Source organism: Sciurus vulgaris (genome assembly GCF_902686455.1).
Source record: "Sciurus vulgaris genome assembly, chromosome: 10".
NCBI lineage: Eukaryota > Metazoa > Chordata > Mammalia > Rodentia > Sciuridae > Sciurus > Sciurus vulgaris.
Window position 1 is genome coordinate 118,048,459 of NC_136470.1, and position 14,462 is coordinate 118,062,920.

General features: G+C 43.5%; 1 protein-coding gene across 2 annotated transcripts in view; it reads left to right on the top strand.

The window, feature by feature from the left end:
• Positions 1-10,189: 10,189 nt before the first annotated feature.
• Positions 10,190-14,462, top strand: part of COL6A6 (collagen type VI alpha 6 chain) — a 141,713-nt gene continuing 137,440 nt past the window's right edge. The window contains exon 1 of one of the 2 annotated variants that reach the window (XM_079101273.1): positions 10,190-10,383. The gene's annotated coding sequence lies outside the window, so the exon portion shown is untranslated. The remainder of the gene's footprint in view (positions 10,384-14,462) is intronic. The other variant, XM_079101272.1, reaches the window with a different exon arrangement.

A 14,462-nucleotide genomic window follows, 5' to 3' on the forward strand; every position in this document is an offset into this window, starting at 1 on the left:
AGACAGCATGACATACACATAACACAACATCAAAGGCCTTGTAACTTATAGGTGACTCTCCATTGCAATGTAACAGATGTTCAAAAACTCTAGTTGAATAAAAAAAAAGAACTGATCAAAAAGTCATGAGCTCAAAAAAAAATGTAGAATTCAAAAAAAAACAAGAGTCCTGGAAAAATGATACGGCCTTTAGTAAATCACCATAACATTTACTTTTGCTGGAGTTCAGGTAAGACTCTTTTTGCTCTTTTTTTTTTTTTTCCCCCTTTGGGTTTGAGACCGGTCTTCTACTGAGCCTTCAGGCTTTCTCTATTTACATTTCAATGTAAACCTTGACTGAGATTTGGATCTGAAAGGGGCTAAAATGCTCCAGCAGAAACTTGATGCCTAGGGCATTTTAACCCCTATTCCTGATTAATAATCAATTCAGGTTTGGACGCAGAAAAATTGTGAAACAATTATCTCCCAATACTTAAAGGCTGAGAAATTTTTGAGAAATTTAAAGTATTTAATGTAAGCATTGCTGTCCTTAATTGATCATGGGGGTTATTTTCCTCTTTTTGTTTTATTAGTTGATTTTTTAAAGTTTTATTATGTCTTTCAATTATGGCTTGTCCTTTTGGATTATATGGGGTTCCTGTAGTGTGTTTAATATGCCAATTGTTGAAAAATTCTTGTAATGATTTACTTGTAAAACAGGGTCCATTATCCGTTTTGATTTGTTGAGGCAAGCCTAAAATGGCAAAACATTGTAAGAAATGGCTTTCAGCGTGCTTGGCCTTTTCACCAGAGTGAGCAGTGGCCCAGCAGGCATGGGAGTAAGTATCAATAGACATGAATATATATTTTAATTTTCCAAATGGTACATAATGAGTTACATCAGTTTGCCAGATAATGTTAGGTTTTAGACCTCTGGGGTTTACCCCAGGGGATTGGAGAGGTGGAACCTGTAAGAAAGGTAGGCAAGATTTGCAGGTTCTTACAATCTTTTTTAAGTTATTTACAGGGACCAAGGGAAACTTATGATGTAACCCTCTCCAATTTAAATGGGTCAGGTCATGAAGGCCTTGGGCTAGTTGTAAGTCCTGTTGAGGTTGGGCCGTAGCTATTGAGGTCCCTGATGTGGCTAACTGGTCGGCCACAGCATTGCCTTGTGCAAGGGAGCCAGGTAGATTTTGATGTCCTCTTAGATGCTGTAAGAATATGGGTTCAGCACGCTCCTTTAACAAGGACCGCACCTGGATCATCAAGGGAGTAATAGGATTTTTATCTAACTTGATATATAAAGAGACCAATGTAGGTAGCAGGTTTACCACATATAGGCTATCTGAGAAAAGGTTCATGGGTTCTTGTACTTGAGTTAGGGCCATAGCAATTGCATATAACTCCTTAAATTGTGCTGACCCGATAACTGGTTCAAAATGGGTAATCACTTCCTGTTTCACTAATCTGGGAGGGGGGGTAAATTACTACAGCAGATCCCTTTTTTTCCTCCATCTGTGAATACATTTATAGCTTTAGGGAGGGGTTTAGTGGAAAAAGGTATAGGGGGTGCCCATTTTAGTTTTGAAAATGAGGACACCCATTTGGTAGACCCATAATGGCAATCAATATTCCCTAAGAAGCCCTCCAATGCATAGGATACTCTATTGTTATTCCTTTGAACCCATTCAAAATCCGACAGGCGATAGGGCACTGTCAAAACATTAGGCTCTTTTCCATAGTGCTAAGGGCAGTATCCCTGCCTTTAATTATAAGGTCAGCCAATTGGTAGACAAGCATAGACCTTACTGACCCCGGGGACAATGGGAACAGTCCAATGTGCCTTAAGGGGGCCATTGGGGGAGAAACCTCCTTTGTGTGACGGGGCTGGAGGGTGCCCCCTGATTAGTTTAAAGGTTTCCCATTAATGTCGAATTTAGATTTGCAATCCTTCTGCCAATGGAATCCCTTTCTGTATCTTGGGCAAGGTGTTTTGGGAGTGGCCAGCCTTTGAGCTGAACTGGCCAGACTTTGAGCTGAACCCCTAGAGCGTCCGGGCAGAGCCTCAGAATACACCCGACCAGTGGGGCAATCCCTCTTGAAGTGGCCTGGTTGCCCGCAGCCATAACATACTCCTTTGCCCTTAGCGACTGGTGACAAGGCTGCCGTGAGAGCCTCAGCAAGTGAGGCAGTTTGGGCCTGTAGGGCTGCAACCAAGGATTGAGACTGATGCGCTTGCGTGCCAATATCTTTGGTAGCCACTATCCACCTTCCCATGGAGCGATCTTTCATCCCTGCACAGGCCAATTTGTGATCGGTAGTCATTCCTTCCCAAACTAACATTTTAACAAACTGATCTCTTAGGGGCCCTGGAGGAAACTTTCTCTGAAGGCTTCTTTCTACACTTTCAATGAAGGTTGCTAGGTCCTCAGTTGCCTTCTGGGTAATTCTTGCGATGGGGGGTTCTGAGGGGCCCTCCTCTAGCTTTTTTCCATGCCGCCAACCCTAGGGCTCTTACTTGTTCTTGATATGGGGCTGGGATGGCAGCCTGTAAGAGGCCAGTAGAGAATTGGTCACTGGACCCCGAGAGCATCCCATAAGTAACCGGGACGGGAGGGTTATCGGCCTGCTTCCGTTCAGCCTGAGCATGACATTCTTCATTAAAAAAGGCACACCACTTTAGATATAAAGGACCAGGAAGGACAGCTTTAGTTAGGTTCTTCCAATCCTGAGTGGTGCACTGCTGGTGGGTGAGGCCCTGAAGGATGGTTTCAGCCCAAGGGGAATTGGGCCCATCCTCTGAAACAGCTTTCTTTAGTTCCTTTAAATCTTGTGCCTCCCATGGATATCATATAGCAGGCCGGTTACCCCCTGGATTAGCATTTACTGGGAAGGCCATACAGGGAGGGGGGAGGGTAGAGTCAGTGCGTTCTCCCCCAGTATCATAAAATGGCCACCGGGAAGATTTCCTGCCATCTGGAAGGAGGAGGGCGAGGGCTTTCATTGGAGTCTGATGTGGCCCCAGAATACAAGATGGCAGCAATGAGCCTCCCCGGGGAGGCAGTGGGCCCTCCCTATGCGTAGAGGCTGGCTGCCCTCGTGGTTCCTCAACCTTGGGAGGAGTGGATGGAGATGGATTGGGCTCCTCATTAAAGGTCTCCCAACGTTGTTTACTATGTGGCAAGTTCCTGGGAGGAGATGTAATGGGAGGAGCCGGCAGTTCTTTAGGTGGCGGCTCTTTGGGGAGAAACTTGGAGCCCCTTTGGGAGGTCCTGGAGAGAAGCAGGCCTTAAGGGTGGATAACGTAGGGCAGACTCCCAATGGGGGACCCTCCCCTAAATTGATTTCCCTCTTCTTAACAAGTCGTTTTACACGATCCCATGTGGACCAGTCAAAAAGATTAGCGGCAGGAAGCCAAGGGGCCACCCGAGTAAAGGTGTCCCAGGCTTTTTCCGCCTGTGTATCAGACCACTCAAGGCCCCTACTCTTCAGCATGAGTCTAAGAGCTGAGAGCACAGGGTCACCATGTGTGGTGTGTGTTTGCCCCATCTTTTCGGGGCTGCCTTACCTCGGAACTCGCTTGGCCCGACAGCTGGTACTTTCGGTTTCGAAACTGCCTCTTCGCTTTGGCTGCAGTTCAGCCTTGAGGGGCCCCACTTTGGGCGCCAGATGTTGGGGTCTTAAGCCCACTTGCTCTGCTTGACCAGCGGCAAGGGAAGGGGACACTCCTCAACAAGGTCAGACCGGGATAGGTAAGGCCAACTGACCGCCTGCTCCCAGCCCTCCAGGCGGAAGACAATCAGACGCGTCAGGGAGACCCGTCACAGCAGGAACTCGTTTATTGAGGAAATCACACAGCTTTTATGTAGGGTGGGGGCTAGGCGGGAACCAATCAGCTTAAAGGTCAGCAAGGCATGGGGTGTTCACGCAGGCAAAAGTCCCATAAGACTACATGGCAAGCACGAGCTGATCACGTTCACGGAACTATTGTTAACCAATCCCTGATGGTGGTCCAATTCATCGTCATTAACTATTGAAACCGCCTTTGAGGCCTTGATCTTGCTCACTCGCCAGGGAGTAAGGAGTCAGCCTGGGTTAGTTACCGTGTCATTAGTCCCAACGTATTATCCTAAGTCTTTAGACTGTTCCGCAGGGCTTTTTGGTACTTTCTTGGTTGTGATTCAGAATTTAGGGGAAAGCTTGTGAGCCCCCTCTTGGGCCAAACAGTCAAGGTGGGTACTTGGGAGTAATATCAGCATCTATGAGGGAAAGTTCCCATGAACAAAATAAACCTAGGGATCAGAGTCAGATTCACAAAGTCCAGGTGTCCCCTGCCCCCTCGCCAACCTTGGAGGATTATGTTTAGTTTGATTATGGGAACTAGTGGGCTGTCTTATGAAAGGCCAGAGAAATTTTACTCCATCATGGACTTCGTTTCTTCTCTATTTCTTTAAACAAATTTCAAGAAGAGCATTTAGAAAATTGCTGCTGAATCCTAATTATACCCTAATGGCCTGTAAGGGTGAATTAACCTCTCTTAAATTATACAAGTGGAATAAATCACACAGTGAGAGAATTTCATTCAATGCCTCTAGCTTCTCAGCATTTATATTTGACTGATTAGGGGGAAAGTTTTCCTGTACTATGACTTCACGGCTGCTTCAAAAACCTCAAGGTTTAAAAAAGGATCTCTCTCTTTGAATGACTCAACACATGTCCTAAGTAAGTAGTTGAACCAGTACACCTGACACCATATGGTAAGTGGAATCTGAAAATCAACTGCATGAAATTCAAGGCTGCATTTTTGCAAGTTCAATGAAAATCAATATTGTAAAAAAAAATTATATGGTCTTAGATGGCACAAAAGTAAAGGAAGAAACATTTATACTGTTCTCAACTAACTGACCAATTCTTCTGAATTACAGAAAGAGATGGCAACCCTGAAAAGTGCAGACTTAGAACTCCTGCGTTGTGAACATCTTCTTCATGTCCTCTTCCCATCTCTTGCCTATTTTATGAGTCTTAAGTCTTCTTGAATTTGTCTTGCACTTGAGAGAAAAGCTATGCTATCACCAATAAGATGAACATCCTTCAATGCCATGCCTCAGTAAACCTGCCACTCTAACTCTTTCTTCTTTCTTGGCCCTATTTTTTGAAAAAGTCCAGTTTCTTTATCTCCTTTCACCCAATGGCTCACTACACTCTGACTCCCAGCACCCACCCCCCACATTTCTCTAGCAGCAGTCACAGGGCCTGCTACATGGCCAAGTCCAAAAGATGCTTCCCAAACCTGTCCTGGATCCCTCTGTGGCCTTTGGCACCATCCATGAGTCTCTCTATAGTGCTTTGGCTTCTGAGACAGGTCTTTTCCCTGGTCTTCTCCTACCATGCTGGCCTTTCCCTCACAGTGAGTTACCACATGAAGGAGAGTCTTACAATCTTAAGGATCCTTAAGATCACCTGGGTCTGACTTTCATCAACCTTCCCACTACACTGAACTCCCTTATCTTTTGCTCATCCTGTAAACATTTCCCCGGACTCTGCTCTCAACTAAGTCCCACTACAGTCTATACAGAAGTCAGACATGTCACTCCTGCTCTAAACCCTCCATTTCTCCCCCTTCCTGCACCTTTCCCACTATCTCTCCTATTTTCTGTCCTCCCACTCCTCCCTTCGCCCACCTGCTTTAGCCGCATCAGCCTCTTCTTTTTGCACAACTCTGCTCCTGCCTCAGAGGCTTTGCACTGACTGTTTCCACAGCCTAGAACACTTTTTCTTCTGAGACTTCTCAGGACTCACTTCTCATGTCTGTTCAAGACTTTGCCCAAATCCACCTTCCCACTGCATTAAAATGGCATCCTCCCCTTGCATCCACTAAGGTGCTCTCAGCCCCTTCCCCAAACACCCCAGAGTGTGGTCTTATTTGCTTTGTTCCCTGATGGGTGTTGCCAGGGTCTGGAACAGTGTCTCCCGTATAGTAAGTGCTCAATTAATATTCTTTCAGTGAATGATGAATGAATGAACCCTCCCAGCACCACCTCGTACACTGCCGTAACTTCAACTACCCATTTTTGCAGTGAACCCAAATCCATGCCTTCAGTTCAGGACTCACACCCAAGCCTGAGACCTACATGTGTCCATCTGGCCACTGAACCTCATTATTTGGACAACTCCCAGGCATCTCAAAGTTAAAGTATCCACAATAGAATTACTTTCTTCCACCTTCCTCGCCAAACAACGTCTTCCTCCTCCTATGTTCACTATCTCAGTACATGGCACTGCTCCCACAAAGAGGTAGACCAGAAACCTTTGAGTTCTCCTAGACTCCTATCATGGCTCTCCACCTCCTTCTCCAGCTTCAGTCATACCAGGCTCCTTCATCACCCTGTACTCAGGCCGCCACTGGCTTCTGTGCTTCACATATGCTACTCGTTCTATCTTACTATCTGTCCCCTCTCTCAAACTTTCTCACCCAACTTCAGTTACATTGTTTATCCCAAGCATCATCTTCTTTCCAGGATTCCTTCCATAGCGTCCAATGGATACAGACCTTTGTCACATTACTAATTAGTTTACACATCCACCTCTTAACACTAGGTTCTGAGGTCCTCAGGACAGACTGGATGCATCCTGGTGTCTAATAAAGTATTTACCACATAGAAGGTGTTTAATCTATGTATGATAAACTAATGGAGCCTAAAAAAATATCTGGTTTAAGTATATTATTTAAATTTATTTAAAAATATATACAGATTACCACTATAAAATTTATTCTACTCTTTTCAGTGCCTGGTTTATAGTAAGTATTCAGTATACAGACATCCCCAACTTGCAAAAGTTGAATGTGTGATTTTTCTAACTTCATGATGGTGCAAAAGCTATACATATTTGATAGAAAATGTATTCCAAAATTTGATTTTTAGACTGGGCACTGTGGGGCATGCCTGTAATTCCAGCTACTTGGGAGGCTGAGGCAGGAGGATTGCAAGTTTGAGGCCAATCTGGGCAACTTAGCAAGACCCTGTCTCAAAATTTAAAAATGGGGGCGACTGGGGAAAAGCTCTGTGGTAGAGTGCCTCTGGGTTCAATTCTCATTCTGGGAGAGGATTGAATTCTGATCTTTCCTGAGTCTAGCAGGGTGTGCTGCAATGCTCTCTTGTCATGTTGGGCAGCGGCAGCAAGCCATAGTCCGTCAAGCCACACAATCAGAAGAGTTTGAACAACTGACACTCTACAGTGTGCTGTGTTGCTGGACTAGGAGGTTCAATTTGTTTAACTAAATGCATTTTCAACCAGTGATATTTTCAACTTTTAATGGGTTTATTGAGATATCACCTTGTCATAAGTGGAGGAGCATCTGTTAGTATTTTGATGATTAAATGAATAGATCAATGCAAAGCAAGCAGCCTTGACAATGGCAAAGAGATACTAATGCAGGATGAGATCAAGTAATGTGGGTCTCTGCTAGGGCACTGGAGCTCATGATTACAGTTGGCAATAGGGCAGGTGGCAGAAAATAACATAAGAAAGAAGATTAAGGAGCCTGGGTTTGGTCTCTGATCTCCAGGTAGTGGAGAATCCAATATAGCTTTAATCAGTGGGGTGATTAATCAGATTATGGCTTAGATTTTTCTGTAGGAATAACGAAGGATGAATTGGAAGGAGTTGGATAAACGAAGAAGATCAGCCTTCAGAAGACCAAATAGAAGGCAACCTCAGTATCTTGAAGGTCTAAAGTGTGAAGGTTTAGTTAGACTGAGTCCTGAAGACATTTCAGAAATCAACGTGGTCTCCCCAGGCTGATGATACTTGACTTTATCCCAAAGGCTTGAAATATAAATGGACAAAATTCCCAGAGCCCCACATTGTTAATGGTAGAACAGCAACTCTTCTGATGTAAATAGTGGCCAGTATGATAAGGTTGCCATGGTCTTTAAAAACGGATCCAAATACACATGACACCTATACTTCCCCACAAGTTACAGATGGTCTTGAAAAAGCTCCAAAAATGCAGAAAATGGTGTGGGCTGGGGGATAACCATCACTAGCCACTGCCCATCATTTCTCTGGTCTGGAAATCCAGGATTGCACAATGGGGAAAAGTGGGGTCACTTTAAGCAACCACCTGCATTTACAGAACCCAAGAACCCTTCTTCTTTCTGCAACATTTTGCTTTAGATTGAGTGAAAGTAAGTCTACTTCAGTCTAAGTTTAATCTAGTTGTGAAAACTGATTTTGACATTAGAAGGTCCAGGGCATCACATAGAATATTTTGAGATATCTGAAAACTCTATGTCCCAGGGATTCGGCTTGCAGAGTCACCAAGCCTTCCCCTTGGACTGACCTGATCCTTGGTCCTGGGTAGGACATGGGCTCACATGCTTACAACTTCCAGGAGCTCTTCCATCAGACTAGATTTCTTGTGTGCTATCATAAAATGGGGATTGCGTTTGCATGTGAAGTACATTTTTAAAAGTAGCTTTGCGTAAGCTGGTAATTGGCTAGAAATGCTGCAACCCAGGAAACACATCTGGCTTTTTCAATAAAGACCCTGGAATGAAGAAAGCATATTTGTGTTATGAAGTATCGTTTTTAGAATGATAATACTATAGAGAATATAAAAACTTGAAGGGGAGCTACTGGGATATTGACCAAATTATATTATGTGAATGTATTATTATGTTACAATGTAACCTACTCTTATGTCTTATTATAATGCACCAATTAAATATTAATTAAAAAGGAATATAAAAACTTGGAATACTTGATTTTAACCACTTTAGGCAAATGCAAGCATAATTTGAGATATTCTAATGCTTACTCTTTTTTTTTTCTTCTAATGTTCTCCCAGACTTTCTTGGGCCAAGCCAAGGGATCCATACAGGAATCCTCCTTTTGCTGCCACCTGTCCTGGTACTGCTCTGCCAACTGTGGGAACCAGAACATGAGGCCTTATGATCCAGGACACTCAACGAGGGTCACTGGAAAGACTATAGCATTCACTCCCCACTGAGAAAGAAAGTGAGGTGAAGGACATGGCCAAGTTGCGATTGTTGAAGGATCTACCTGAGACTTGAAGTTATGTCTTGGATTCCAGAGCAATTACTATTCCACATAAACAATCTCCATTTGAACGAAGTTAACTCAGTCAGCTTTGTGCCTTACACAGAACAGCAGGAAAGCACACGCCACCGCTTCCCACATTCCAGTCCCAGTTCTCCCACCTAGAAGTTTCTCTCTCTTTAGATTTTTCTTGACTTAGGAGAACAACGAATACCTAATAAAAACTTTGGCTCCCCTGAAAGAGGGACATCACTGCCTCTGTCCTCCCAATTGTGTTCCATTTGCGTGGGACCCTCTTTTCCTGGCTTTTCTGCCTAGCTTAATCTTCACATTTCGTTTTGGAGTTAAGCTTCTCTCGGCCTTTCAGGCTTATGGGAGGAGCCCTCCTACATTCTCCTGGCATCACTGACGTGCTCTAGCAATTTGCCTTTTTCGTTTCCACGCTTTTCTCCCCAACTAGACTGTGAGCTAAGATCTCAACTTAGTTGCTTTTGTATCCCAGGCACCTAACGGTGCATAGTAATTGTTCAAATATTTATCCAACAGATAACTGAATAGATGAATGAATGAATAAACAGAAAATGAGAGCAAAAAAAGGTCAATAGACAAAAGGGAAGAGGATATTCTTGACACTCGTGAATTTCTAGCAATGAGGCCCCCGGCAGGAGTCTGCAACCCCCCACTCCCGCGAATGGAGAGGAATTCCCATCAACCCAAAGACTCAGGCTACCTTGCTAGATCCTGCCCTGTCTCTGTAAGAAGACACCACAACACAGGCAAAGCCGCCAAATGACAGCAGTTGCCACAGTAGCAGAGCCGTCTGGATCCGCGCTCCCAGGCTGTCTGTGGGGCGCAGAGAAGGCGAGCACCATGTACTCCCCAAATTCCCGCCCTAGATTTCCTCCCAGAGCCAGCAGTGGGGAGAGGGAGTACCACTTCGGAGAGAAGCTGGCGGGGCACTTACAGCCCCCAGAATCGCCCCCACTCCAACTGTGTCACATCACTGAGGCTGCGCTCCTCTCTCGAGAGACGTCCGCTGGGCCCGGGGCCGCCGGGGCGGGGAAGGGTCGGACCTGGGGCGGGGAGACAAGTGTTTATATATCGAGCAGCAGGGGCGTAGGAGCTGCCACCCGCTGGTCCGCGGGACTCCAGGAGGCGAGAGGCCGCTGCGCCACGGCCAGTCCCTTCCAGGTCCCGGAGGTCTCCGCGGTGGTTCCTGGCTGGCGGATCTCAGAGCTGCGCTCTCAGCTGTGCGCTCTGCCCGAGAGGTGCGCGCTGAGGATACCGTCCAGGGACTGGGAAGGGCAGGGCTAGGGGCTGCGTAGAAGTTTCCCCGAGGTAAGTCCAGGAGCCAAAGTCCGCTGGGACCCTAAGAGCCAGAACTAGTGGAGAGTAGTTGGATGCAAAGGATCTGCCAGAATGGAGAGGGCTGCACGAGAAGGATGCGGTGCACTGAAAGGCGTTTCAGAAGCCCCAGATTGCCCTCTTTGGTTTTTCACCCCTTCCTTGCAGTTAACTGCCTTCACCTCGCCCTTCTTTAAAAATTTCTGCATACGTCTGTTGTATAGTTCTCTCCTTCGGGCTTATTGTCCGCACACCCGGCTGTCTCCAAGGGCGAGAGGTGCCTCACCCTACGCTGTGTCCCCACGCCCAGCACAGGGCCTGGCGCGTGGCAGACACGCAGAGCCACTCGGGGGACTAATGAATGAGATTAACCAGCGTCAGCCAGGAACAGTGGTTGCCAAGCCTGTACATACCCAGCCCGTGCGTTTGCTCCTTCACTCCACACAAACCTACAAAAGATAGAGTTTTTATTGTCTGAGGGGAGGGGGAAAGCAGGGGAAATGCACGTTTTATGAATTCCAGTTACATTTTGCTCTGAGTGGAGCCTCAGCTGCCTGGCTCAGTGTCAACCGTGGGAATAATTCCGATGAGGGATGAAAAAGGGAAAATCTTGGGACTAGGAAGTGATTTTCTTTTCTTCTGTGTCCTCTTGTGACAAATATTTCTCATTTCTCCTTTTAGAAGTCTATTGGGTGAAAATTTTAAAGAGGACTTTTGCCAGTGTGTGGGGAATTTGACAGAGGATTTAGGTAGTAATGTTGAGGAATATCCGAGATGGTTAAAATCATGAGAACTGAGATAGGAAGAATATTAGAAACTTTTTGTTTAGAATTTCTGTTGCTACAGAATACAGCAGTCATTGATTTTTTTAAAGTATATATTTGATGAGTATTCTTTTCAATATAAAGCTTCCAAGTAGGCCATCTGGAAGTTACAATGTTAAACTTATGCTTAGTGTCTTCACAGGTAGGGGAATATACATAAACATCCTGAAACTTCTAAATAAATGGTTTAAAATGCGTAGACTTAAAAGTTTTTATCCTTTTAAAAGATGATGTCAGTTCCTTCTCTCTCCTTTCATTCTAAAATATTAAAAACACAGAAGAGAACTTGGGAAAAAAAGGATTCCCTTCCACTCAAAAGTTTGGTATGTTTTAAATGCTGTAAATGTGAAATCAAATTTTATGGACATTCATAAGGTTTTATAATAAGTGCTCATTAGGAAGTGAACTTTTTTTTGTAGTAACAAAAATGCTGTATCTTCTTGTGAAGTAATTCTTCAAAATTACCTGTGTTTAAAAAATACTTTTGTTAAATATGAAACACAATTTAGTTTTCCTGTTCTCTTCAGATAGTCTGTTTCAGAAAAAATTAGTTATTTTGAATACTAAGGCAGAAAGTATTTATTATTTGCCTAGACAGTAGCAAGAGTAGCTAATGAAATCACCAAATACAGGTGAGGCTATAAAAATTATGAATAGAAGTTGGCACATTGTTTATTCATCTTTGTGTACAGTATACTATATAGTCCTATTAACATAATGGTGTTTAAAATGACCGAAAAGAACTCTTTTTGTAAATATCGCCTGCCCCTACAATTTCTCAAAAATGTAGGATTGCTAGTTATATTCCCCAAAAATAAATAAAAGTGGTCCCATCTAATGAGTAGGTGTTTGAAATCAAAGAACGCTCACTCCTACAGTCCCCCAAAATAAGTGAAGATTTTATTTTCTATGCTTCTATTTATAATTCTATGTGCGTTGTGAATATAAGACTTTTTCAGAGTGACTAAATGTTGGTCAAAATATTTTTCTCCCTTCCTGACCTGTTTGTGGTTACTGTTGTTATTTAAAGTAGGAAGTGGCATAGTTTTGCTCTCAGACAGGTCTGGGTTCAAGTTAGGGAAGAGCTTAGCAAGTTCTCTGAACCTCGCTGCTGAGTTTTACCTTTCTCACTTGTCACACGGAACAGAGATACCTACTTACCTCACAGGGATATGTGAGAAAAAACAGGATCCTTGTAAAATACCAAGCACAAGGGGATCATACATGAGGATGCTGGTGGTAGTGAGGTGAAAAAGTGTAAGGAGAATACAGAACAGCAAATAGAGCTGTGGAGCCCAATTTTATTCCACGTTCTGACGTCAGTTAAGTACCTCATTTCCATGGTGTACAACACGTGACTAACTGAAATGAATGACTTGCCAAACGTCATAATCTCCCCTCTTTTCTGCAAGTGTTCCAGTTTGTAAAGAGGGTTTAAGGAAAGACCTGTCACTCAGGTAAGCTGCCATTCTGGAAGAGATGGTTTAGGGATTGGGGGTGGTTATGCTGAGTTCATCACCTATTTCTCATACAGTCAGGGGAAAATTTTCCCAAGGAGGTCAAGTTGTTCCTATAGGAAGATGGCTTTAAAAAGTGCAGTCAGTGTTTTTGTTTCTATGAATAATGGTTATGTGATAATAAAAATATCCTTCTGCTTTCAGCAACAGCACATTATATTTAAATTTTCAGAATTTTAAAACACACTCTCCAAAAGCAACCCTAAGTTGTTCAAGGAATGGAGCTTTGAAAAGGCACAAAGAATCATTTACAAAACAGTGACTAATTAAAAGCCAAACTCTTAAAATGAAGAAATAATAGAGTCTTTGTCTCACTCCTTCTCCTTGTTTCTCACCCTCCTTCCAAAACTGTTCTATTCTTGGAGTGACCCCAAAACCCTGGAATGGGATTTGGAAGAGATTAACATGAATAAAAATGGAAACCATTTAGCTAACATAAATCATGTGCAGAAGAAAAGATATCTTGTATTTCTCATAGTACCTGGCACTTAGTAGGTACTCAATAAATATTCTATCAATCAGTGACTGTTAAAATTCTAAAATTCCAACTGAGGCATGCTTCTCATGTGCAGCTGGAGCAGTTGCACTTAGAAAACCCACTGCATGCAAAATCTCAGTCAGGACAAAGGAGGCAGCATCGTCTTTATCTGTGACCCTGCCTCTGAAGTTCAGCCTTGCTAAAGCAAGTACTATTATTACTGATTCTAAATCTTACCTTTATTAGTTACCTTGATTGACTGAGATAAATCTAAAAGTTAAATATTCTTTATGGTTCCAAATAACAGGTCTAAGAAAATTTACTGATTTAATTTTGGCATGATGAGAAAGTTTTTTCTCCAAATGCTCAAGTGGTAGAAGGAAGAGAAGAAAAATAGAAGATGAAAACTTAATTTTATGAATGTAAACCTCAACATTCATTTAAGTCACATATTTAAGACTTAAATATCCACATAACCATTTTTTAACCACTTGCAGTCAAGGATTTGGATGTTAATTTGACTCCAGGATGTTTTGTAACATCCCAAGTACTGTATCCTACACTTTAGAGGGGAAAGATTTTGCCAGAGTTAGTTGCCAAAGGCATTTGTGTTGGCTTGGAAAACCATAAGCTAATCACTTATTGAGTCCTTTAAAAACAACTTGATTAATGTTGGGCAAGAGATTGTGACTGAAAGTCTCCATTATATGAGTCCAAATACAGTTGAACTTTGAAGATCATAAGCAAGTCATAGTCATATTTGGCTATTATTGTTTGGTGGGGGAAAAAAATCTCACAGTGTGTCAAATGGCCCAAATACCATCTTTAGGCACCCCTATCTCACCCTAAGCTAGATGTAGAGTTGACTTTATCATCTCATTTACTTCTACGTTGTCTTTGGGATAGTTAGGATCTATACTACTAAAAAGCCTATCTGTATATAGACATTGACATGGCCTCAATGTCCAGGCCTTTCTCTGCTGGCTTTCAGATGATGTTGGAGCTCTGCCCACGTTCCCTCCTTCAATGCATGCTAGAGGCTGCATACTTCAAGCACTGTGGCTCTGCCTGAAGACTTTCTTTGGCTTTGGGCACATGCCTGGCCCATATGGGGTAGGACAGAGGCCTGAGTGTTAACACCCCTGGGAGCAATGCCTCACCCAGTAACAGGTGAAAGTAGGTGAGTAGATATTCCATTTGCTCACATCCTGTGGGAGGCAACTCCTAAGGTCTGATCTATACATTCTTCCAAGG